Raw genomic sequence first — 22,681 nt, 5'->3', positions numbered from 1 at the left:
TGTGGTCATTTGGATATAGGGAATGAAAGTCTCGTTATTTGGTCTTTGTTTGTTTACTCTTATTATGAAAATTCTCAAACATACACCAAAGCGTGTAGAGCAGAAGGAACCCAGCCCTTCCGAGTACTTATCACTCTGCTTCCCAAACTGTTTCATAGGCCCTCCTCCTCCTCCTACCCTCGCAGTGCCTGTATTTTTGTTTTTTTGGGGGAGGGGAGAGGTCTGGAATATATTTTAAAGTAAATCCCAAACATCACATCATTCCCTGCTCCCCAAATACCTTGGTTTACACATCAAAGGAGGAGGAGGAAGAGGAGGAGGGGAAGACTGAGAAGGAGGAGGGATGAAGAAGAGAGATTTCCGCACAGGCCCACTATGCCAGAATCAATAGGTCTAATAAGCTATTCTGATTGGCTCTGAGAGGCATGACTTTTAGTCCAGGGCCACACTGTTAATAAGCGACAAGGGCAAATTCAGGCAGCGCAAACAGCAAGGCCCACACTCATCACCAAGGCACCGAGGGGGGGGGCAACGGTTCCAGACCGACGGAACAAAGTTGTCTGGGGACCCCACCTGCCCTAGGAGTCCAGATAAGCATAGTTGAACTGTTTCATACCTTCATTGTCATTCCTTTCTGAAATGATTGCCGGCCTTTGGTAAAGACATGAACCTGAGCTTATGCAGGCTGGGGTACTGATCTTGGGGATGCTGAAGAGAGTAGGTGCCAACAAAGAATGAAAATCCCTGCTGCCTGTTCTCCTTCCAAGTCAGGAGGGAACAGTCAAGACCCCATACAGTGCGCTGCCACTCGGAGCCCCTGACTGTGGCAGTGGCCTCACCCACCAAAGCCAGGAGCAACAGGCAAGACCCCAGACCCCAGATGCTAATGGAACACCCTGGGGAGGACGAAGGAAAGGCAGAGAGTTAGCAGAAACCTTTCCAAAAGACATTGCCCTCAGTTTCACCTGGGAGCTGACATTCAGCTGGTACACACCCCTTCAGCCACACAAAGTTTGGTGACTAGCCTCTGGCCAGAGCCTGCTGTGTGTCTCCCTACCCTGAACCCTTCCCAAGATCCCTACCATGGCCTCGGAATCCAGGCACTGGGAGTGTAACACTTGACTCTGCAGGGGTCCCTGGGCCAGCTTTTGTTTGGTTAGTTGTCCGCGCTGTTAAAGATTTGCCTACTGTTACATGTTTGACTCTCGTCTTTGGTGATGGTACCTATTTCATAGGAAGTAGGAGCTGGAATCCAGGAAAAAGTCTTGAAGATGAAATTAAAAAGTGGATACAAAGCTTCTAATCAGAGCCAGACATAATCAGCGATCAAGTATATCCCAGTCTCTCCCCTCTTCTCTGATCTGTACTTTCCTTAATGAGGAATGAGACTTTAAGTTGACTTTTTTTTTATCTTCAAGTCTCTCTCTCTCTCTATTCCCTAACTTGCCTCTCTTGCCTTCATTTCATCCTAGAGCTTGTGCCCACGACTTCTTTTCTAAGTAAATATTAACTCCCTTTGACTCTGAATCTCTGGAAAATTCTCAGTTTCCTATTTTCGCTGGCACTGTGACAGGTCCTCATTTCTCCTTCCCACTCCTCTCTATTTATAGTTTTCACATTTTTTTTTTTTTGGCAGGTTGGCTACAGAACACTCAAAAATTGCAAAGATAAATATTGTGTTCTGGAAATTTGTACCAGCATTTTTTCCAATATCGTCCTTATGCTCTTCTGATCCTCTCTTGAACTGTTGGACTAAAGCAGCTGACGCTTCCACCAGCAACCAGAGTCATCCTGTCCACTACTGTGGGAACAGAGGGTTTCCATTTGGAACTGCAGACTGAGCCTGAAGTCTGGTGGCCCTTTAGTGCCAGGATAGCAGGTATGGGGCGGGTGGGACATGGAGGACAAGCATCATGGTAGAGGTCTCCATTCGACCTCCATTCCTCATTGTGAGGAAAGCTCACAATGAACCAGCAGGGCCATTTCAACATCTTCTGTATTTTCCTTATACCCTGTTTCATTCCAGAGTGTATTTGAGATCATTTAGTTTGATTCTTAAATATTTTCCATTCCAACCGGAAACAGACTCATCCTAGGGGCTCCCAAATTCTGCCTCATCTTCCTAATCAGTTAGTACCCCAAATTGGGTATGATAGTGCCAGAACATTCTTCCATGTGTATTTTATAACAGACTAGTATTTTATTAGTTTTTATTCAAACTAATAAGAATGATAAGGGTAACTTTTTTTTTAAGCATAGGAAAAATCATGAAAGACATTGAAATGAACCTAAAAGATTATAGAAAAATCATGAAAGACATTGAAATGAACCTAAAAGATTATAGTGTCTTCCAAGGGAAAACAGGTGTTGTCTCTGGGCTGTCTTCTGGGCTGACCAGTTCTATGGGATATTCTGTGCCTTTTTTGTCTTTGAGCTATTTTGCAACTCTATAGATTGTACATACTTGATGTGGATGCAGATGATCTTGTCTAGCGATATGTAAATGAATTTTGTCCACTGGAAGTACAGTTGACCCCCTTTCCTTTGGTAGAAGGCAGTTTTGCATCCATTTGCATTCTATTTGCATATCTATTTGCATCTATTAAAGCAAATTCGTTTAAGTATTACTGATTGTATATGTGTCTGCCTTGAGATTCTTGCTTGAAGTGGTGTTAATGTCTTAGTGGTTCCCGAGCTAATGAATGAATTAAACAGAATCCCTTCAGGTGTTCATCTCATATTTGTAAAATGGTCCTTATTTAATCTTTTCAAGAAGATAGCAAACCATGACAAGATTCTGGTAAATGAAAAGTGCAGTGAAATCAAATCAGAATGAATTTTAGAAATATAGTGTGGCCCACGCTATGCCAGAGGCAGAGAATGAATGAAGCTTGAAGATGGGGCTTCTGGCCCCCAGGAGTTACAGTAATCTGTGTCAACATTGGCATGCCTGACAAATGAGTGTGACTTTCCCATCAGGGTTTCCCCGGGGGTTCAGTTAACCTTTCTCTTCCAAGCTACCCTCTCTTGTAGTGATATTAACTGTGCCCTTGGTTTCAGCTCCCATTCCCTAGCCAACATCTCTCCCACTGATACACGACCATCTGTTTCTTTCTTACCCACCAGGCCCCTGTAAGTGACTACCTACTCATGCTATTTCACTGATGTCCCACCTGTGCCTCAAAACCCAGCATGTTCAAAACTTGATTCATCATCGTTTCTGAAAGAACGGCTTATCCTCCTTTGTTTTGTTTCTTTAGAAATGATTCTACCAATGCCAGCGGCATGCACCAGAAACCAGGAAGGAATCATATAGCTAAGCCAACCTGCTGTACTTTAAAACACTTGACCACAATTCTCCAGTGGATACTCAACCCTGGCTTCAAACTCCCTTGTCTCTCCAGTGGGTTTGCTTTCCCTCTAATGGATGACCATTTCACACCTTCAAGACTTGCCTCAACAACCCCTACCCCCACCTTTTCTGAACTATGTCACCTCACTCCCAGCTCCTGTCCTAGGGATGAGGGAGCAGAAGGCAAGCTGAGGACAAAACAGAAGCTGGCGCCCTACACCCTCCTCCCATGCCATATGTGTGACATTCCTCAGGCACTCCTGGCTGCCCTAAAGGAAAAACGATGCTTAACTGATAGAGATCCCAGTCCTGCAGGACAGGAGTCTCCCTCGGTTTACAAATGTCCTAGCGACTTACAAGGAAGGAAGAAGCTTTCTCATCAATAGCCTGAATTCTGGAGACCCATACCTCAGTTTCTGGAAGCTCTAACATCACCCTCCCCTCCATAAAATTGAGGGAGGCTGAGGGGGAGGGAAGTGTAAATAAAACTGAATTTCTTCTAAACCTGAAGTCCACTGACAAGGATGTGTGATAGGAAGAATGTATCATTTCTCCAAGAAACTCCCAACTGTCTTCATGCTTCCACTCATTAGAGGCAAAAAAGCCTTGACTTGACAATAACTAGGTCTCCCTTATCCTGAAATTCTTCTTTAGCATATGACAGTCCTTCTGGACACCCCCTTTGTCCTCACCTTCCTCAGCTCCCAGTCAACCACGCCTCTGTCTGATCAGCTCTTTCTGACCCTGGGTCCTGTCCCCGTGTTTTAATAAAACCACCATTTGCACCTAAGACGTCTCAAGAATCCTTTCTTGGTCATTGGCTCTGCCCCACCGAACCTCACCTGTGTTCCAAAACGTCATCACTAGTGTCACACTTCAAGAAAATAAAAGCCCCTTGTGCAGGAATTCCCTTATCTTACCACCACCCAATCAAATCTATACCTACATATATATCCATTGTTAATTTGTTTTTAGACATTTACTCAACAAATATTTAGTCAGTACCTACTGTGTGTTATGCACTGCCCTGAGTGTTTGTAAATCTGTGGTGAATGACACAGAAAAGTCCCTGGCATCATAGAATTTACATGGTAATTGGAGAAATGTACAAGAAACACAGAAAGAGTTGAAGGCAGAACAGGGTTATTGAGAAGAACAGACACCCCAAGCTGGGTCCCCTTCCTTGTGCCTGGAATTTGTTCCCTCCAGCCCTCTCCAGGACTCCACTCCCAGGGTCAATATCAAGTTCTCTTTCCAATGGATCCTTCCAGTCAGAAGACAAATGACCTTTTTCTTAAAAACAAAAGAAAAAAACCCAAATCAAAGACTTAATTTAATGTTCTATCTTCCTACAGCATCCTCCATGTTCCTCTCCCCACCTCATTCCCAGAATAGCATGTAAAATATTTGTCCACACCTGTGGGTGTAGGGTACCACGTCCCCAAGGATAGTTGAGAAATCTCTATAAAGAATCCTTATGTGCAGATCATTTTGAGGGAATCCATTTCCATATTCAAACTCCACATGTTCTCTGTAGGACATGTGATATGCCCAAGAATGGGTCTGATATCAGGATACACCTCTCCTTCCTGGAAGAGCAAGACACCCAGATCTTATTAGAGTGTAGGACTTGGGCTGACACCAAATTTGAAATACCAGTTTTGTTTCAAATAACGCCCTTCTGTGGGCAGCCCAGGGGCTCTGCCTTTAGGGTTTCCTCTCCTTATTAAGGATGAAGGTTAAAATCGGAAAGTGGATTTGGGCAGATGTTGGAAGTGCTCTGAAATTAGAAAAACAATCAGTTTTAGTTAGTGACATTCATTCCTTCATATTTAAATTAAACTACATATTTTTAGGGACATAATAGGAAAAAGCACAAGTAAAGATTTTAATGGTTTCATTCCATTCCAGTGTGGTTTGGGAAATAAAATAACAGAAAACGAGACTGTTCTGATTTAAAAAAAAAAAAAAAAACCAACTTGTAGCTGGCAAATGTTATTCCAATGAAGTTAATCCTTTCCTATCTCATTTTCTTTTTAAAGATTTATTTATTTATTTATTTATTTATTTATCTGGCATTGAGAGATACACACACACACACACACACAGAACACAAGTAGGGGGAGCGGCGGAGGGAGAAGCAGGCTTTCTGCTGAGCAAGAATGTGGGCCTTCATCCCAGGCCCTTGGGATCATGACCTGAGCCAAAGGCAGCTGCTTAGTGACTGAGCCACCCAGGTGCCCTCTATCTCATTTTTAAAATGTTTACTATTTTCAACACCGAGTTAATAAAATATACATATACTGTGATGAAAAGTTTATGATTAAAATTTTCAGATGTCCACTTAAAAATGTGCAAGGTGCATGAATTCTCGTAGGGGGTCTATGCACCATACATGCCTACCACTAGCAAATGTGGATGTACTCGGTGTCTCTAGGTTCCCGCTTCCTTAGTGCCCTCTTAACCTTAAACCCTCACGTGGTTTCTCTTCCTACCGTCCTGGACCTGTATTCTCAATCTGCTTCTCTATCTCATCTCCACACATCTGGGTCTTCTGTAGCTATGCGCTTGTGCTCTCTCTCTCTCTCTCCCTAGATAAGGGTTTCGCAACCTAGCACTATTGATATCTGGTGGGTGATTCTCTGCTCTGGGGATGTCCTGTGCACTGCAGGACAGTTAGCAGCATCTCTGGTCTCTAGCCACTAGATGCCAGTAGCACCACCCCACCCAGTGGTGACCACCAAAAATGTCTCCGGATATTGTTCAATCAGCCCTGGTAGCAAAACTCCTTGCCTCCCAGCCCCAGTTTAAAAACCATTGCTTTAGTGGATTCCATTCAGCATCATTGATTTAAGTTCTTTGTAGAAGCTGAAGACTCTGAATTTAACGTCTTTAATCCTAACCCGCCTTTGGAGCTGAGAATCACGTGGCCAGCTGCTTGCAGCATTTCTCCATGTATATGTAACGGGAATCTTATTTTCACCACAATTTCTAACCCGCTCCCTCCTCAACCTGCTCCTGTCCTGGTCTCCCCATCTTAGTAAACAGCATCCCCATCTCCTACTGGCTAAAGCCTCAGCCCCTCGGATAAATTCCTTTCCCTTATCTCGTATCTAATCCATCAGCAAAACCAACTGATTTGACCTCCAAAACAGAAGTCAGACTTGATCACTGCTCTTTATATCCACTGCTCCCATTTGAATCCAAACCCTGAAATTTGTTTTGCACTTCAGACACTGTTAACAGTCGTTGGTCCCACGACTACACCTACACAGATATTTTACAGGATCTCTAATCACCGCCAAGTTGCCAAATCCAATGATTAACCCTCAGATCCAAATGACTTCACCTGTCAATCCTATAGACACAGAAGTCCCTCCACTTCTCTGGAAATATTCTATCGTTTTCATTGTGATGTTGGCTCTCCCTTCCTCTTCCACACTGGGCAGTGATGATGGCTCCTTTCCTGGCTAGGTTTTCTTGAGCTTCCTGACCTTTAGACATCAGTCCTGTGCTCTGGGACTCGGACCTTCTGCGTGAGTTTTCTGTTGTGTTAAAAAAAAAAATTCAGCTGAGTACATTTTAAAGAACCTATTGGCTTTATTCAATGATTCATGAAATGGGCAGCATCTAATCTAGCCGATTAAAAGGATCTTGGAGGAGCTGTACAAAATGAAAGACTTTTATAGGCAGAAGAGAGGAAAAGCAAGGAAGTCACATCAGGCAAACAAGACAGGTTGGTTGTGGCCAGGTGACTTGGCTGCCGGGGATGGCAGGGGTCTGAGGGAGTGGGGATCAGGTGGTGTCTGATTGCCTGGGCTCAGATTCCATTTCTGGGACAGCTGAAAAAATAATTAAGTCTGGTTTGGATGACGTGGGGCTTAGCATAAGCAACTCCATTTTGGGCCTCTTGTTTTGTTTTTAATAATTACTTTGTAACATATAATAACAAGTTTAGTAACTTTATTTTTTTTTTAAAGATTTTATTTATTTATTTGACAGAGAGAAATCACAATCAGATGGAGAGGTAGGCAGAGAGAGAGGAAGGCAGAGAGAGAGGAAGGCAAGCAGGCTCCCTGCTGAGCAGAGAGCCCGATGCGGGACTCGATCCCAGGACCCTGAGATCATGACCTGAACCGAAGGCAGCGGCTTAACCCACTGAGCCACCCAGGCGCCCAAGTTTAGTAACTTTAAACAGCTCAGTTTACTATTCTATTATCTCTAGTTGTCAGGAGTCCAGACACAGCTTAACCAGGGTCCTCGGCTCTGGGTCTCACTCAAAGGAGGAGAGAAGGCATCCACCAAGCTGTGTTCTCACCTACACGTTCCACTATGGAAGACCCTGCTTCCAAACTCACTCGGGTTGTTGGCAGAACTCATTTCCTTGTAGCTGTGTGATTTGGGTGGCAGCCCATGCTGGGGCTGGCCAGGGAGATTCTCCAGGCTGTTAACTGGAGACCATCCTCAGCCCCCAGGGGATGCTTGCTGTTTTCTGCCATATAAATCTCTCCATGGGTGATTCCGAACTTGGCTCTTTGCTTCTTCAAGTCCAGGACAGCCTCTCACTCCAATCAGTAAAACAGTCTGATTTAATATAATGAGATCATAATAGGAACATCTTCTTACCTTGCCAAATTCTACTGGTTAAAATTAATTAATTAATTAATTAAATGCAAGTCCTAAGTCCCATACACACTCCCATCCATACTCACAGGGCAAACACCAGGGGGCAGATATCATGAAGCTGCCTTATCGAGTTGCCAAACACACCTCTGTCCATACTCACTGCGAATGTAAGCCCACTTCTTCTCAGAGCTTGAACCCTATGTCCTAACGGTGCTCATATTTGTGCCTCCAGCCTGGACCTCACCCCTGAATGCCAGACTCGTGTGTTCAGCTGCTGGTTGGGCATCCCCATGTGGATTCAGCTGCCATCTCCAGAACCAAACACTTGTTGCCCATCAAACTTGCTTCTCCCGTCATCTTTCCCATCTTAGCAAGTCGCAACTTCACTGTTCCAGGGCCTCAGGCCTCCAAAATTGTAAAATCATCCCAACTCTTGTCTTTTCCGCACACTCCATACTTAATATATTTACAAACCCTGCGTGTTTTGCCTTCAATTTACACCCAGAATCTCCCCCCTTCTCCCCACCCCTGCATCTACTGCTCTGGTCTTGGCCAATACCCCCTCTCACCCAGATCTGTGGTCCTCAACCAGGAGAGTTTTGTGCACCTGCCCCCCGCCAGGGGAATTTGACAGGGTCTGTACACACTTTTGGTTGTCACAACTTGGGAGTGGGAAAGGGCGCTCCTGGGATCTAATGGTCAGTGCACAGGACAGCTCCCCATAGCAAAAATTAATGTGGCCCTAAATGCCAGCAGTATAGAAATCTCAGTCTACATCAATGCAAGTAGCATCCCCACCCCACAACCCCGCAAGTCCGTTCTTCACACAGCAGCCTGAGTGATTCTTTTCTTTTCTTTTTAAGATGTTATTTATTTATTTGACAGAGCGAGAGAGATCTCATATAGGCAGAGAGGCAGGCAGTGGGAAAGGGGAATTAGGCTCCCTGATGAGCAGAGAGCCCAATGCGGGGCTCGATCCCAGGACCCTGAGACCATGACCTGAGCTGAAGGCAGAGGCTTCACCCACTGAGCCACCCAGGTGCCCTGATCCTTTTTTTTTTTTTTAATTTTTTATTTTTTATAAACATATATTTTTATCCCCAGGGGTACAGGTCTGTGAATCACCAGGTTTACACACTTCACAGCACTCACCAAAGCACATAGCCTCCCCAATGTCCATAATCCCACCCCCTCCACCAAACCCCCCTCCCCCCAGCAACCCTCAGTTTGTTTTGTGAGATTAAGAGTCACTTATGGTTTGTCTCCCTCCCAATCCCATATTGTTTCATTGATTCTTCTCCTACCCACTTAAGCCCCCATGTTGCATCACCACTTCCTCATATCAGGGAGATCATATGATAGTTGTCTTTCTCTGTTTGACTTATTTCGCTAAGCATGATACGCTCTAGTTCCATCCATGTTGTTGCAAATGGCAAGATTTCATTTCTTTTGATGGCTGCATAGTATTCCATTCTGTATATATACCACATCTTCTTGATCCATTCATCTGTTGATGGACATCTAGGTTCTTTCCATAATTTGGCTATGGTGGACATTGCTGCTATAAACATTCAGGTGCACGTGCCCCTTTGGATCACTACGTTTGTATCTTTAGGGTAAATACCCAATAGTGCAATTGCTGGGTCATAGGGCAGTTCTATTTTCAACATTTTGAGGAACCTCCATGCTGTTTTCCAGAGTGGCTGCACCAGCTTGCATTCCCACCAACAGTGTAGGAGGGTTCCCCTTTCTCCGCATCCTTGCCAGCATCTGTCATTTCCTGACTTGTTTATTTTAGCCATTCTGATTGGTGTGAAGTGATATCTCATTGTGGTTTTGATTTGTATTTCCCTGATGCCGAGTGATATGGAGCACTTTTTCATGTGTCTGTTGGCCATCTGGATGTCTTCTTTGCAGAAATGTCTGTTCATGTCCTCTGCCCATTTCTTGATTGGATTATTTTTTCTTTGGGTGTTGAGTTTGCTAAGTTCTTTATAGATTTTGGACACTAGTCCTTTATCTGATATGTCGTTTGCAAATATCTTCTCCCATTCTGTCAGTTGTCTTTTGATTTTGTTAACTGTTTCCTTTGCTGTGCAAAAGCTTTTGATCTTGATGAAATCCCAATAGTTCATTTTTGCCCTTGCTTCCCTTGCCTTTGGCGTTGTTCCTAGGAAGATGTTGCTGTGGCTGAGGTCGAAGAGGTTGCTGCCTGTGTTCTCCTCAAGGATTTTGATGGATTCCTTTCGCACATTGAGGTCCTTCATCCATTTTGAGTCTATTTTCGTGTGTGCTGTAAGGAAATTGTCCAATCTCAATTTTCTGCATGTAGCTGTCCAATTTTCCCAACACCATTTATTGAAGAGGCTGTCTTTTTTCCATTGGACATTCTTTCCTGTTTGTCGAAGATTAGTTGACCATAGAGTTGAGGGTCTATTTCTGGGCTCTCTATTCTGTTCCATTGATCTATGTGTCTGTTTCTGTGCCAGTACCATGCTGTCTTGATGATGACAGCTTTGTAATAGAGCTTGAAGTCCGGAATTGTGATGCCACCAACGTTGGCTTTCTTTTTCAATATCCCTTTGGCTATTCGAGTTCTTTTCTGGTTCCATATAAATTTTAGAATTATTCGTTCCATTTCTTTGAAAAAGATGGATGGTACTTTGATAGGAATTGCATTAAATGTGTAGATTGCTTTAGGTAGCATAGACATTTTTACAATATTTATTCTTCCAATCCAGGAGCATGGGACATTTTTCCATTTCTTTGTGTCTTCCTCAATTTCTTTCATAAGTACATTATAGTTTTCTGAGTATAGATTCTGTGCCTCTTTGTTTAGGTTTATTCCTAGGTATCTTATGGTTTTGGGTGCAATTGTAAATGGGATTGACTCCTTAATTTCTCTTTCTTCTGTCTTGCTGTTGGTGTAGAGATATGCAACTGATTTTGTGCATTGATTTTATATCCTGACACTTTACTGAATTTCTGTATAAGTTCTAGCAGTTTTGGAGTGGAGTCTTTTGGGTTTTCCACATGTAGTATCATATCATCTGCGAAGAGTGATAATTTGACTTCTTCTTTGCCGATTTGGATGCCTTTAATTTCCTTTTGTTGTCTGATTGCTGAGGCTAGGACCTCTAGTACTATGTTGAATAGCAGTGGTGATAATGGACATCCCTGCCGTGTTCCTGACCTTAGCAGAAAAGCTTTCAGTTTTTCTCCATTGAGAATGATATTTGAGGTGGGTTTTTCATAGATGGCTTTGATGGTATTGAGGTATGTGCCCTCTATCCCTACACTTTGAAGAGTTTTGATCAGGAAGGGATGCTGTACTTTGTCAAATGCTTTTTCAGCATCTATGGAGAGTATCATATGGTTCCTGTTCTTTCTTTTATTGATGTGTTGTATCACATTGACTGATTTGCGGGTGTTGAACCAACTTTGCAGCCCTGGAATAAATCCCACTTGGTCGTGGTGAATAATCTTCTTAATGTACTGTTGAATCCTATTGGCTAGTATTTTGTTGAGTATTTTCGCATCTGTGTTCATCAAGGATATTGGTCTATAGCTCTCTTTTTTGATGGGATCCTTGTCTGGTTTTGGGATCAAGGTGATGCTGGCCTCATAAAATGAGTTTGGAAGTTTTCCTTCCATTTCTATTTTTTGGAACAGTTTCAGGAGAATAGGAATTAGTTCTTCTTTAAATGTTTGGTAGAATTCCCCCGGGAAGCCGTCTGGCCCTGGGCTTTTGTTTGTTTGGAGATTTTTAATGACTGTTTCAATCTCCTTACTGGTTATGGGTCTGTTCAGGCTTTCTATTTCTTCCTGGTTCAGTTGTGGTAGTTTATATGTTTTTAGGAATGCATCCATTTCTTCCAGATTGTCAAATTTATTGCCGTTTAGTTGCTCATAGTATGTTCTTATAATAGTTTTTATTTCTTTGGTGTTAGTTGTGATCTCTCCTCTTTCATTCATGATTTTATTTATTAGGGTTCTTTCTCTTTTCTTTTTGATAAGTCGGGCCAGATGTTTATCGATTTTATTAATTCTTTCAAAGAACCAGCTCCTAGTTTTGTTGATTTGTTCTATTGTTTTTTTAGTTTCAATTTCATTGTTTTCTGCTCTGATCTTTTTGATTTCTCTCTCCTGCTGGGCTTAGGGTTTCTTTCTTGTTCTTTCTCCAGCTCCTTTAGGTGTAGGGTTAGGTTGTGTACTTGAGACCTTTCTTGTTTCTTGAGAAAGGCTTGTACCGCTATATATTTTCCTCTCAGGACTGCCTTTGTTGTGTCCCACAGATTTTGAACCGTTGTATTTTCATTATCATTTGTTTCCATGATTTTTTTCAATTCTTCTTTAATTTCCCGGTTGACCCATTCATTCTTTAGAAGAATGCTGTTTAGTCTCCATGTATTTGGGTTCTTTTCAGACTTCCTTTTGTGGTTGAGTTCTAGCTTTAGAGCATTGTGGTCTGAAAATATGCAGGGAATGAACCCAATCTTTTGATACCGGTTGAGTCCTGATTTAAGACCAAGGATGTGATCTATTCTGGAGAATGTTTCATGTGCACTAGAGAAAAATGCTTATTCTGTGCTGGGATGAAATGTTCTGAATATATCTGTGATGTCCATCTGGTCCAGTGTGTCATTTAAGGCCTTTATTTCCTTGCTGATCTTTTGCTTGAATGATCTGTTAATTTTAGTGAGGGGAGTGTTAAAGTCCCCTACTATTATTGTATTATTGTTGATGTGTTTCTTTGATTTTGTTATTAATTGGTTTATATAGTTGGCTGCTCCCACGTGGGGGGCATAGATATTTTAAATTGTTAAATCTTCTTATTGGACAGACCCTTTGAGTATGATATAGTGTCCTTCCTCATCTCTTATTATAGTCTTTGGCTTAAAATCTAATTGATCTGATATAAGGATTGCCACTCCTGCTTTCTTCTGATGTCCATTAGCATGGTAAATTCTTTTCCACCCCCTCACTTTAAATCTGGGGGTGTCTTCGGGCTTAAAATGAGTTTCTTGGAGGCAACATATAGATGGGTTTTGTTTTTTTATCCATTCTGATACCCTGTGTCTTTTGACAGGGGCATTTAGCCCATTCACATTCAGGGTAACTATTGAGAGATATGAATTTAGTGCCATTGTATTGCCTGTAAGGTGACTGTTACTGTATATGGTCTCTGTTCCTTTCTGATCTACCACTTGTAGGCTCTCTCTTTGCTTAGAGGATCCCTTTCAAGATTTCCTGTAGAGCTGGTTTGGTGTTTGCAAATTCTTTCAGTTTTTGTTTGTCCTGGAAGCTTTTAATTTCTCCTTCTATTTTCAATGATAGCCTAGCTGGATATAGTATTCTTGGCTGCATGTTTTTCTTGTTTAGTGCTCTGAAAATATCATGCCAGCTCTTTCTGGCCTGCCAGGTCTCTGTGGATAAGTCAGCTGCCAATCTATTATTTTTACCATTGTATGTTACAGAGTTCTTTTCCCAGGCTGCTTTCAGGATTTGCTCTTTGTCACTGAGACGTAAATTTTACTATTAGGTGACGGGGTGTGGGCCTATTCTTATTGATTATGCGGGGCATTCTCTGAACCTCCTGAATTTTGATGCTCGTTCCCTTTGCCATATTGGGGATATTCTCCCCAATAATTCTCTCCAGTATACCTTCTGCTCCCCTTTCTCTTTCTTCTTCTTCTGGAATCCCAATTATTCTAATGTTGTTTCGTCTTATGGTGTCACTTATCTCTCGAATTCTCCCCTCGTGGTCCAGTACCTGTTTGTCCCTCTTTTGCTCAGCTTCTTTATTCTATGTCATTTGGTCTTCTAGATCACTAATTCTTTCTTCTGCCTCATTTATCCTAGCAGTGAGAGCCTCCATTTTTGATTGCACCTCATTAATTGCTTTTTTGATTTCAACTTGGTTAGATTTTAGTTCTTTTATTTCTCCAGAAAGGGCTTTTATATCTCTCGAGAGGGTTTCTCTAATATCTTCCATGCCTTTTTCGAGCCCAGCTAGAACCTTAAGAATTGTCATTCTGAACTCTAGATCTGACATATTACCAATGTCTGTATTGATTAGGTCCCTAGCCTTCGGTACTGCCTCTTGTTCTTTTTTTTTGTGTTGAATTTTTACGTCTTGTCATTTTGTCCAGATAAGAGTATATGAAGGAGCAAGTAAAATACTAAAAGGGTGGCAACAACCCCAGGAAAATATGCTTTAACCAAATTAGAAGAGATCCCAAATCGTGAGCGGGGAGAAAGGGGATAAAAGGAGGTTCAAAAAAGAAAAAAGAAAAAAAAAGAGAAAAGAAAAAAAAGAAAAGAAAAGAATTAAAAAAAAGAAAACACATTAGAAAAATATAAAAAAGGAAAAATATATATATTAGATAAACTAGTTAAAAACGTTAAAAAAGAAAGAGGTAAAAATTAAAAAAAAAAAAATTTTACCCGAAGGCGAGAAAAAAAAACAAAAAATGAAAAAGAAAAAAATTAAATTAACTGCAAGACTAAAAAAAATCACAGGGAAAAAGCCATGAGTTCCGTGCTTGGCTTTCTCCTCCTCTGGAATTCTGCTGCTCTCCTTGGTATTGAGACCTCACTCCTTGGTAGGTGAACTTGGCCTCGGCTGGATTTCTTGTTGATCTTCTGGGGGAGGGGCCTGTTGTAGTGATTCTCAAGTGTCTTTGCCCCAGGCAGAATTGCACCGCCCTTACCCTGGGCTGGGTTGAGTAACCCGCTCGGCTTTGCTTTCAGGAGCTTTTGTTCCCTGAGCGCTTTCTGTAGAGTTCCGGAGGACGGGAACACAAATGGTGGCCTCCTGGTCTCTGGCCTGGAGGAGCCGAGAGCCCAGGGCCCCACTCCTCAGTGCGCCCTAAGAGAACAGCGCCCAGTCACTCCCGTCTGCCTTACCTCCGGCTGAGCTCCGAGCTCACCGAGCCTGCGACTGGTTCAAGGTAACACCAAGCTGTGAGCTTACTGTCGGCTCTGTCTCTGTAGCCGGCTTTCCCGTTCCAGTACCCACAAGCTCTGCGACACTCAGACACCCCCAATCCTTCTGTGACCCTGCGGGACCTGAGGCCACGCTGACCCCGCGTGGGCTTCGCCCCGGATAGCCTCTGGAGCGATGTCCCTCAGAGGAACAGACTTTTAAAAGTCCTGATTTTGTGCGTGGTTGCTCTGCCTCTTGCCAGGAGCCGGCCCCTCCCCCCGGGGTCTATCTTCCCGTCGCTTTGGATTCACTTCTCCGTGGGTCCTACTTTTCAGAAAGTGGTTGTTTTTCTGTTTCCAGAATTGCTGTTCTTCTTCTCTTCGATCTGCCGATGGATTTTCAGGTGTTTACAATCTTTAGGTAAGCTATCTAGCTGATCTCCGGCTATCTGAAGTAGTCTCAGCCTGCTACTTCTCCACCATCTTGACTCCTCCCCCTCGCCCTGATCCTTTTCTAATCTAAATCAAGTCAAGCTTCTTCAAAACCATCCAAGGTCTTCTTGTCTGGCACAAAGTTAAAGGCAAATCTTTACAAAGGCCTTCAAGACTTTATGTGATCTGACCCCACTACCTTCCTTACCTACCTCCTACTACTTGCCCTCTTGCTCATCTTTTGCCCAGCATTACTGGTCACCATGTCATTCTTTTAACACACCAGATGTGCTCCCACCTTGGGCTTACTGTTTGCTTTGTGTGGGATGCTCTTCTCCAAACAGCACAACTGCTTGTTCCTTAATTTCCTCCAGGTCTTTCCTCAAATGAGAAAATACCAACCTGCTTCCCTAAACTCCCACACCCCATGTCCACTCACTCAGCTTAGTTTCCTTCCTACCTCGCATCAACCCCTGCTATGTATGTATATTTATTTGCTTCATTTCTCACTCAACAACTAAAATGGTAACTCCAAGGGGACATCAAATTTATTTTGTCTCTTGTTAACTATTCTGTCTTTAGGATTTAGAACAGTACCTGACACATAGTAGATGTTCCATAAATATTGGAGAATGATTTGTTTCTCTTTTTGCCTTTTCTCTATCCATACTTTACACGGCTGTCCCTGGTTGTCTGGTACTTGGCCCTGGGGTGATTCGGACCCTGGGTAACAGTTCCACAGAGAAGGTGGTCAGGAATTCAGACTCTAGATTCATTGCTTTGCATTTAAAAACCTCACTCCCAGCTGAGGGATAACTCTCTCTAGGAGCTGACCAACCCTGGAGGGGCTGAACCTTCCAGCTTCAGCAAGCACTCATGATGGTCAACGTATCAAAATATGGAAAATCAAAATATGGAAAATAAAGGACGGTTACTCGTCTTCCCTGATTTTTTTTCTTTTTAAACTTCTTTTATTTAAATTAAATTAGTTAACATAGAGTGTATCAATAGTTTCTAATGCAGAGTTCAATTATTCTTCCCTGATATTTTTTTTTTCACTCTCTTCCCCTAAATCAGGTTTCTGTGACTCTTCCTTCTGATCCCATAATAACCAGTGCATATTTCTGTCCTTGCAAGGTGACAGCGTCAACAATGGCATCCCAAGTGACAGCATAGCAATGTTCGACCTTCAGATTCCTTTGAGGGAAGAGGGTGAGAACTTGAACTTGAACTTGAAGCCATTTTAATTTCGATGTAATGGATGTGTGACCTCATTTGATGTGGGTAGCCTGTAAGACTGCACTTCTAGTCTTTACTCACGTGTCTTAAAAATATTTTTATTTATATTTTTTATTAAAATGATGACAATAAAACTTGAGGTGTGCTATATATCCTGAATTTCCACCATCACATCCACTTATAGAGCCATTGTTCATTCATCCTCATTCAGATCATCGAATACGTTTTTTTCTCTGCATTATTGTGCCTATCTTTGACCTTTCAAATACACAGTTAACCAGTAAAATTTAAACTCTGACTGCTCTTTTAAAAAATTCAGGCCTGTGATTATCTGTGCATAGAAAATCCAAACAATATGCCTGATTACATAAGGACCATTCCCACTGCTGAATGTATGGTGCCTTATTATCTTGTATGATGACTGGGTGTGGATTAGGAAAAGAAGCACCTTCCTTTGTGTGGTCGCAGCTGTGTGCTGTGGAGACTGCTTGGGGAGCAAAGCACAGGTTGGTTTTTAGCCCAAAGTGTCTCCTTCTGGTAACGCTTAAAACATCAGGTGAAGATGCTGAATGTGCACTATTTTGCCCCAATGGGCATAGCACGATTCATGTTCCTCCCTGGGATTTCCTCCGGGACTTGATAGTGTTATACAATAGCAAGTGAAGGACTAACCCATCACTGTGTAAATTTCTGCTGCCATAATAAAATGTGCATGTTTCTGTTTAGGAATCTGAACCCGTATTTGACCTTCTTAGTGATTCAACTTTAAAGCAGACTTTTTTCATTTTTTCTTCAAGACTTTGGGTTAAATTAAGGAGTGTCCCGAGATTTTAAGGCTAATTGTCATGAGTCAGCCTTTATCTACAGTTACTTATCTCTGTAATCAGATTTTTCTCAAGACACAAAATACACATACACAAAATAAAACACAGATACAGTTTAGATGCCAACTCAAATTGTCAGCCAGGGCTGCTGAGTCCACATTTTTTATCATTCCAAGTGATTGATTATATTAAGTGAATATTATACATTTGCAGTTACAAAATAAATCTACAGTAATACAATGTACTTTTATCATTTTTTTTACATTAATGATTTTTGGTTAATTTTTCCTGTTTCTTAAAAAATAATTTTTTAAAAATATAGCTCTGCTATAGACTGAATGTTTGTGTCCCCTCTCAAAAGTCATATGTTGGAGGGGCACCTGGTTGGATCAGTGGGTTAAGCCTCTGCCTTTGGCTAGGTCATGATTTCAGGGTCCTGGGATCGAGCCCCACGTTGGGCTTTCTGCTCAGCCGGGAGCCTGCTTCCCTCCCTCTCTCTGCCTGCCTCTCTGCCTACTTGTGATCTCTGTTTGTCAAATAAATAAATAAAATCTTAAAAAAAAGTCCTATGTTGGAACCCTAATCCCAGTGTAATGACATTTACAAATAAGGCCTTTAGGAGATTATTAGGTCATGGTGGTGGGGCCCTAACAATGGGATTAGTCCCCTTATGGGAAGAGACAGGAGAAAGCCAATCATATGATATACTACATATAATATATGAAATATTATCATAATGTTATATCAATAAATGAAATGCAATAAATAAATAAATAAATAAATTTCCAGGTACTGTACAAGGCACAAGAGATAAGCAGTAACAAAGAGGAAATTCTCCCTGTCCTTATGACATTATATATTTTTTCCTATAGTATTAAAGAAAGTTATTTTGTGAATTGTTGGGCTAAAATAACTGACTTCCATGTAAGTCCCTCCTAAAAAATTGCCAGTCTGTCATTTACTTTAAACTGTACATTTGACTCAAAATAATTAAAAAAAGATTAATTCTAGTATAGACACAAAATAAAATTAAATGGAATGACAGGTATTTACAGAAAGTTGTTGGGTGATAGGGTACTTGAGAGGAAACAGGTACAAAAGGAAGACATTGAGGATATTTTGGGTGTTTGGAAGGAATTTCTGTGTCCATTCAAGGACTCTGGTTCTGCATATTACTGTACCTCCCAGACATTCAAAAAGCTAAGACTGGGAATGAACTGGGTCAGATACAGGGATGCGTGAGAGGGTGTCAGACTTCATCAGCGATTCAGGATGCCGGCTCAGAGGGGCAGACATTATCAGTGTGGCAGAGCTAGGGGAAGAGGAAGTTGATGTTACATAACTGGGATAAACCATTTGGAAGATACAGTCAAGTTTGGGTGCCTGGAGATGGAAACATCAATTTACATTTTAATCCCTTGAAAAGAATCCCAAAAGTTAAGCAAGTATCCAGACATCTTTTGACAGTGAGATTATAGCCAGAGTTTTCATCTAAGTAGAGCATTCACCCCCCCAACCTTCTTTGGCAAAGGAACCCACGTCCACCTTTCCCTGTAATCGTGGAGGTTAGCCAGGATTGTGTGGGAAAGTTGGCAAAAGCAGAGCAGGCTCTCCAAAAGGGAAGGGAACAACAACTCTGTTTGTTCTAAGATTGAAATCAAGTAATAGAGATGATCTTTTTCAAAGATGAAACCAATATAATCTCAGTAGGGCCCCAAATTACATTCCCATATGGACTTCTGTCCTCAAGGCAGAGCCAGAAGTCTCAGGAAGGACCACAGGTACCACAAAAATCAAAGAGATTATTCATGAACCAAGCCTCAAAGTTGAGTTTTTATTTTAATTTTATTTTTTTATCCCCAGCTAGAAAAAGCTTCTTCCTTTCAAACTTCTAGGAGCCAGGTCTGAGGGACTCTATGGTAGTGCTTCTTTCCTAGTGTGTCGAGAACACTCTTCCCATCATTAAAATTGAGTCAAGAAGCTTAATGTTTGGGTGGAGAAGATATGAGGGTGTGGAGTTGGCTGGACAGAAGAGGATGAGGTGAGTTCTTGGCTCCACACAGTCTGTGTGGTATGGAGAAGACCCAGAGCCCCCCCCCTCACCTCCCCAGCTCCTTCTGGGGAGCAGAGAGAAGACCAAGAGGGATGGGACTGGGATGAGTGAACCATGGTATATGGGGACTTGATAGGAGCCAGCCTCTAGCAGTGAGAGCCCACGAGACCTCACCAGGACAACCCACAGACCAGCATTCTGAGCAAAGACTACCAGTGCCACAGGACGCAGCATGAATCCAAGGGCTTTGTGCCCCACAGCCTTCAGTCCCATCCCACCCTACATCCAGATCCATGGTAGAGAGAAGGGTGAATGGAAAGAGAGCGCCTATACCTGATAAAGGGTGCATGGTACAATAGAGTGTCTGACCCCGCCTGGTGAGGGAGCTGGATTTTGAATGCTCTCTACTTAATCACAAAGATGCTGAGATACTGTAAGTCCCCTGCTCATTCTCCATACAAAGAAGAGCCCCATGAGCAAGAATGGATAAGACAATAAAGAAGCCGTATTTTCTTTTCCACATTGATGATAGCATGCACTCTGTCTCTCCACCAAGTGGGGGTAAACACAAAAATGTGCCAGAGTAACTGACCATCAAGCCCCTGAACCAAAGTAGGGCGATGAGGCTATGAGTGAAAAATCACTGTGGGAACAAGGAAGCAGATTCGGTTGTGTGTCATGTGGCAGCCGATGCAGGAGACTCTGTCTGCCATCCCAGTGGGCTGTGTCCCAGGGAAGGGCTCTGTGAAATGATGGGAAAGGTCCATGTCAGAAAGAGCAGCCTAACTGTCCATCACCACATAAACAGACCTACAAAATGTGGTAAATACATACGATGGAAGATCATCCAGCTTAACAAAGGAAGGAGCGTGGGTGGTGTCCCTGGTGGGCCATGCTGGCTCTTGACTGGGACCTCAGCCGGGCCCATACGGAAAACCTGCATCGTCCCATTAACTTGGGGTTTCCTGCTATCTGCCCCCCAAAGGACAAGTGTCCAGTGTCAGAGTGTGGGGACAGAAATAGCCTCAGCTAGTTCCTACACTAAGAGTAGCTTTGGAAACTTCTGAAAACCCAACTCATTATCCATCTGGCTATGAAGGGACTTCTATAACATTAATCCGCATGACCCATGTTTTACTTTGTAGAATTCCAAACATTCAGCAAGCTTGTGAGTGGTCTATTTATTTGCAAGCTTAGGTTGCTGTTTCTTGCCTTTAAAACCAAGCACTGTAGTTGCTACCATAGATCGGTACAGTCTTTTACAGTTTTTAAAGCACTTATGAGTTCTTCCCCTATTCTTTACTTCTGAAAAGCAAAATGTGTATCAGTCAATGATGTAATTAGTTTGAACAACAAAGGACTTTATTGAACATTCAATAAAGTTCAAGGCCTTGATAGGGCCTTGAAGAATGCCTGGAGGGCCAATGCCAGGTTCTGGGGCTGTACCACCACAGGACTGCCCAGGTGAGATAGTGCAGTGATACCCCAACAGCTGGCCCTGGATGGAACCATGGGCACACCTGCTCAGAGAACTCCAGTCCCTTACATCCATTCTTGGAAACAGATCCTACCTACTTGGTGCTTGCTTCTTCTTCTCCCATCAGAGCCTCATGTGAGTGCATCTGATGGGGCAGACCTTAGGTCACATCCTTGTATCATTTGCAAGGTAGAATGAGAAAGTAATTTCTGACTTCTCTTTTGGGGTAGAAAGTCAACAGGGGAAAATTTCTCAGAGGTAGGAAGAGTGTCCAAAGGATTCTGGCCATTGCAAGTTACAACAAACATGACAAACAATACCACTGACCATCAGAAGTGGGGTTTTAATGTCTTGAAACGGCTATTATTGGGTTTTGATGTTACTGGGAATCATTTACTGTAGGTTCACAAGATATATGATGAGAGAGCATCTTTTAGATTTCTCTAACCAATAATGTCTGCATTCTGATCCTGCAGAAAAAAGTTCTCTGAAAGTGCTGACCAGCTTTGATTGCAATACAATTTCTCAGCTGATTCTTTTCATATCCTATTTGAAGCAGAGCTCAAAGCTCTGTACTCAGTGGGTGGTTGTATAATTGTTTTAATTCATTTGTTAAACATAAATATCTTTCCTCACATCTGTCCTATTCCTTTGATATATGCTCAGCAACTAGGTCCCTAATGGATGTGATTAGAGCTTCCCACGGTGTGCAGCATGTGAGGGAAGGGGTGTTACATCGTTAAGCTGGAGACACATCTTCATTTCATGTTTCAGGGACTTAAGCTGTTTCTTCTGACACCTGGGTGCTAAGTTAATGAGAGAGTTCTTTGATAGCTTTATGTGAGCTAATTCTGCTTGTCACATGCTATAGGAGACCTGGAGAAGAGGGAGGAAGTCAGAGGGCAGAGAATAGGTGGGGTGCCTTTGTTCAGTGACCATCCCCTCATGCCAACCACCAACCCAATCATTAACTCTGTGTGTTTAAACACAGACATCCCAAGACAGATCAAAGACAGGTCCTTGGCAACAAGTCAGAACATATTCTTGGGAAAAAGAGTTATACTAGTGGTCCCTTTTGAATATGAGGTGTCTTCCTCCTAGAGACCTGAGTGTTTTGTAGACATCCTATCATCCACCTTCTTGCAATGTCTCCACAAGTCACCTCTTCCCAAGTCTGGGAAAACTGAAGAATATTAGACTCTGTGCTCTTAGAGATGAGGGAATGTGTCAATGAATCATCCTTCTGGATTCTAACCTAAACTGACAACAGATACGAACAGAGTTCATTCAAATGTGATAGGTTTTGAGGGCTAGATGAGTCAACATGGCTTAGATTCAAGACCAAAATAGTCTTGAATCTTCCTGTGCCCTGAATTGAAAAATGGTGCCCAGGGAATAGTGTACCTGGCCCAATCCACCCATCCTTACCCCAAGAATATGAAGATTTTCTCCTGCATTTTCTTTTGGAAGTTTTATGGCTTTAGCTTTTACCTTTAAGTCTATGATCTATTTCCAGTTAATTTTTGGATATAGTGTGAGGCAAGAGTGATAATTTGTTTTCCCATATATACATGCAATGATAGAAATGCTTTCCAGCCTGTCACCCAGATGAACGAGCCTGGGTCTTTCTCACTGTTTCCTGGCAATGGTCCAGCACAGCTTTCCTTCGGAGCAGGCAAATAACTGAAAGAAAATCCTCAAATTTAACAATCTTGTCTACTGGGTTTCAATGGAAGTTTGTGCATTTTATC

The sequence above is a fragment of the Mustela nivalis genome, assembly GCF_964662115.1.
Source record: "Mustela nivalis genome assembly, chromosome: 2".
Classification (NCBI taxonomy): domain Eukaryota; kingdom Metazoa; phylum Chordata; class Mammalia; order Carnivora; family Mustelidae; genus Mustela; species Mustela nivalis.
This window is presented reverse-complemented; position numbering follows the sequence as displayed.